Below are 4,961 nucleotides of genomic sequence, written 5' to 3'. Positions count from 1 at the left end.
CTAGAGGAACTGCACTGGCAGCAAAGTACTGACACTGTGTCACCATCGTGATTATGTTGTCTTGTCTTTTTTCCGTCTATCTCCCCCGATTAGACTGTAAGCCCATCACTGGGCAGGGATTGTCTCTATCCGTTGCCAAATTGTACATTCCAAGCACTTAGTACAGTGCTCTGCACATAGTAAGCGCTCAATAAATATTATTGAATGGATGAATGAATGAACACAGGAGAAATTGGCTGTTCCTTGTTATCTCTCTCTTCCATCCCCTGGCCACCCCAACGTCCTCTAAGTGCACAGAAAATAGGAACTGTTCGAGTAGCAGGGATGGGATCCTGAAACCTCAGAGTTCAAGGGTTAAGGTGGATTGTTTTCCTGAACTTTCTCCAACCTTCCACCGAGAAGCCTCTGTCCTAAACAAGAACATGTCATTTCAGGCTTGAAGAAGGCAGCAGAATTTTGTTCTGCTGAAAATTACCCTCCACGGAGACTCGGATGATTTACCTAGAAAAGTGACCGATGCATTTTGCAATAAATTGCCTCTGCTTCTTGGTAACATTTTCTTCTGATCTGGTGGGTGAGAATGAGGGCTTGAATCTTGCTGTCACTGGTGCGTCCAAGGAGGGGTTCTTTTAATGGTATTTAAGCACTTTTTTATGGTACCCGTTAAGCTTTTACTACGTTCCGGCCACTCTACTAAACTCTGAGGGAGATATAAGCTAATAAGCTTGGACAGAGGCCATGTCCCACATGGGCTTCACAGTCTTCATCCCCATTTTACAGATGAGTTCAAAGGACTTTACTGATTTTTTACTTAATGTCAAGTGGTGGAGCTGGGATTAGAAGCCAAGTCCTTCTAACTCCCAAGCCTGTGATCTGTAGGCAATGTACTAAGCACTAGGGTAGATACAAGATCATTAGACTGGACAGTCCATGTCCCTCATGGGGCTCAAAGTCTTAATCCCCATTTTTCAGGTGAGGGAACTGAGGCACAGAAAAATTAAAGTGAATTGCCCAAGGTAAGAGGCAGAGCCGGAATTAGACGCCATAACCTTCTGAGTCCCAGGCCCGTGTTCTATCCATTAGACTACATTGCATAGAGTTGCTTCAGGAAGCAGTACGGCCTAGTGGATAGATCCCGGGCCTGGGAGTCAGAAGGGCCTGGGTTCTAATTCCGGCTCTGCCACATGTCTGCTGTGTGACCTTGGACACACACTTCTCTGTGCCTCAGTTACCTCATCTATAAAATAAGGATTATGATTGCGAGCCCCGGATGGGACAGGGCCTTTGTCCAACCTGATTTGCTTATATCCACACCAGCCCTCCGTACAGTGCCTGGCACATAGTGAGCACTTAAATATCATTATTATTATTATTGTTAATATTGATAAGAACTTTACTGAGTCTTACCACATTAAAATCATTAATCTTCCCAAGGCGGTAGAGGTCACCCTTTACCGGAAGAGAAATCCATACGGGGTCAAATGAATATCCCTGAGTAAATCATTCAGTAGCAATGAATATTCTGAGCACTTGTGTGTAGTCTCCTGTACTGTGGGTATTGTGGGTATTGGGTGTATACCAAGGACAGACCACTATACTGAGGGTCTGTAATTGCTGCTCTGAGTTGAGATTGTCAATAATGAATGGATCTTGGAAACCCTACCCAGTTTGTATCCTATTTTAAAGGAATAGAATGATCATTTATTCATTCAATCATATTTATTGAGCCTTTACTGTGTGTGGAGAACCATACTAACGTCTTGGGAGAGTACAGTATAACAATAAACAGACACATTCCCTGCCCATGAGTTTACAGTCTAGATCCCTGATCAGATAACCAATGAAATCGTTGAGCTGGAGGCAGGTTAATTTAAAAGTGGGTAATGTAGACGGCAGTGAGTTCTTTGTATAATAATAATAACTGGGGTGTTTACAAGGTGCCAAGGACTGTACTAAGCACTGGGGTAGATACAAGGTAATCAGTTTGGACACAATCCCCGCTATTGTTCTTGTCTGTCCGGCTCCCCCATTAGACCGTAAGCCCGTCAAAGGGCTTGTCCATTCCAAGCGCTTAGTACAGTGCTCTGCACATAGTAAGCACTCGATAAATACTATTGAATGAATGAATGAATGAACATGGGACTCGTATTCTAAGTAGAAGGGAGAACAGTGTTGAATCCCCATTTTACAGATGAGGAAACTGAGGCCCAGAGACTTGCCCGAGGTCACCCAGCAGTATCATATCCAGAAGAATCATTGTCCCCTCCAGGCACTTACCATACCTGCACTTTATTTTAATGTCTCTTTCCCCCTCTAGATTGTAAATTCCTTGAGGGTGGGGATCATGTTTCATTACTCTATTGTAGGCTCTCAAGGGTTTAGTAGAGGGATCTGCATACAGATCTGTAAATACCAGGGACTGATGGAAAGAGGATTTCACTGAATTTCAGCAAGCTGATATCTTGTGGCAAGATGTCAAGCGACAAAGTCGTTATGCTTTCTTTGCCCCTCTCACCCCCGGCTTCGTTTCAAGTTGTGGATTAAGAAGTCTTCCATCAATTTTCAAGAAAGCTGGTGGACTTGTAAATATGGTTGAAGGATATTCTATAAGGAAAGGGTTCACAAAGGCACAAACGTGTTCAGGAGGCCTTAGTCTATTACAAGGTGCTAGAAGAAGCAAAGGAAGCTGCTGAATTGTCCAACTAAATTGAGCAAATTCTTCACCGAGGTTGAAAAGTCAGAACCAGATCAGCAGAACAAGCATTACTTCTGCGGCCTATTATAACAGTGCATAATCTAACTACAACTCCTCACTTAATATTGTGATATGGTGCTTGGAATTAGAGAAGCAGAGTGGCCTAATGGAAAGAGCACAGGGCTGGAAGTCGGAGGACCAGTGTTCTAATCCCGGCTCTGCCACTTTTCAGCTGTGCGACTTTGGGCAAGTCACTTAATAATAATAATAATAATGATCATAATAAATAATGTTGGTATTTGTTAAGCACTTACTATGTGCAGAGCACTGTTCTAAGCTCTGGGGTTGATACAGGGTCATCAGGCTGTCCCACGTGAGGCTCACAGTCTTAATCCCCATTTTACACTTGAGGGAACTGAGGCACAGAGAAGTTAAGTGACTTGCCCACAGTCACACAGCTGCCAATTGGCAGAGTGGGGATTCGAACCCATGACCTCTGACTCCCAAGCCCATGCTCTTTCCCCTGAGCCACTTGACTTCTCTGTGCCTCAGTTACCTCATCTGGAAAATGGGGATTAAGATTGTGAGCCCCACATGGGACAACCTGATACCCTTGTATCTACCCTGAGCTTAGAACAGTGCTTGGCACATAGTAAGTGCTTAACAAATTCTATTATTATTAATAATCACAGCTCTGCCACTTCTCTGCTGTTTGACTTTGGGCAAAGCATTTAACTTCTCTGTCCTCCAGTTTCCTCATCTGCAAAACTGGGGATTCACTACCTGTTCTCCCTCCTATTTAGCCTGTGAGTCCCATATGGGATCTGATTATCTTGTATCTACCCCAGCACTTAGTATAATGTTTAACATATAGTAAACACTATCCAAAAAACCCCAAGCCACAGTTATTTTAATATAGATTAGAAGTAATTTAGTGACACTGATCTTGGCAAAAACAGTTTGTAAAGGAATCTGATATTACTTTTCCAGGGGCTTTGGAATGAATCTTAATTTATGCCATGTAAATCTACGGCCCCCCTCTCAGGGTCACACCTGGAGAATTTCCAGTACTCTACCAGTATCGACTACGGGAGGGAGAGCCAAGCAGAGGCCTACCCATTCCATTCCTAAATTGGGCAAAGGCTAGCGAGTGGAAGGCAATCTGCTACAAGTCAAAACTCACCTGTGCTGGGCAGCAGCGGCACTGGAGAGAGTCGAGGGTGGAGACTCAAGTTTACTGGGTGTAAGGAGGCAGTGGCAAACCACTTCCGTATTTTTACCAAGAAAACTCTACGGATCCACTGCCAGAACGATTGCAGATAGAGGTGGGATGCTCTGGGAGAGATGTGTCCCCGGCGTTGCTATGGGTTGGAGATGACTGCGTAAGATGAGACAAATCTATGGCTAAATGTATTCCGAGATACTGCTGAGGTATCAGGGAACATAACCCACCTGTGCCAAGGTGAATGCCAATTCTGTGCTCTCATTTTGTGCAGAGCACTGAACTGGTGTTGAGATAGTTTGTAGCACTATAGATCGTGGTCTCTCCCCTCGAAAATCACATAATCAAATGGAGACAGAATTAGAAATTTAATTCAGGTTTCCTTTTTTAATGGAATTTGTTAAGTGCTTACTACATGCCGAGCACTGTATTAAGTGCTGAGATACAGAAAATCAGGTTGGACCACAGTCTCAATCCCCATTTTACACATGAGGGAACTGAGGCACAGAGTAGTGAAGCGACTCGCCCAAGGTAACAGAGCAGATAAGTGGTGGAGGGGGGGCTAGAACCCACATCCTCTGACTCCCAGGCTTGAGCTCTTTCCACTAGACCATGCTGCTTCTTGAATACTCTTTATGAGTTATCGAATACGGTTTTCACTGCCATCCTGCCTATTCCGACGCAAGACATAGATGGGATTGGATTACAAGATGATTACGAATCCTTTTGACTCATTCCCTTACTCAGTGTTCTTTGAAACGACGTGTCTTGCTCTTTTCTCGGTACTTACACTTGCCGTAAATTTATTTTTAAAAGAAAATCTCTTTCAATCATAGTCAATCCCCCCTGCATTAAAAATGAGAAAAATATTGAAACCGGTATTACAATATTCCCAAATAAATGGTTTTTTTATTACCCAAAAGCTCTCATGTGTCTCAAAGGTACTGAGAATAGAATAATTTATGGTAAATGAGATTATTATTGCTGGGAAAAGGTCTATTTTAATGCCAGCTTTCTTGGGGACGAAACCAAACCAGAAGAGCC

The 4,961-nt window shown here is 43.4% G+C and overlaps 1 non-coding gene across 1 annotated transcript; it reads left to right on the top strand.

Annotated features, from left to right (window-relative positions):
- The first annotated feature begins 3,730 nt into the window (after positions 1–3,730).
- On the top strand, positions 3,731–3,868 carry LOC114810891. Its single transcript, XR_003758581.1, has one exon. It is a non-coding gene; the product is annotated as a small nucleolar RNA SNORA7 (small nucleolar RNA).
- The last annotated feature ends 1,093 nt before the right edge of the window (positions 3,869–4,961 follow it).

The sequence above is a fragment of the Ornithorhynchus anatinus genome, chromosome 3 (genome assembly GCF_004115215.2).
Source record: "Ornithorhynchus anatinus isolate Pmale09 chromosome 3, mOrnAna1.pri.v4, whole genome shotgun sequence".
NCBI lineage: Eukaryota > Metazoa > Chordata > Mammalia > Monotremata > Ornithorhynchidae > Ornithorhynchus > Ornithorhynchus anatinus.
This window is presented reverse-complemented; position numbering and strand designations above follow the sequence as displayed.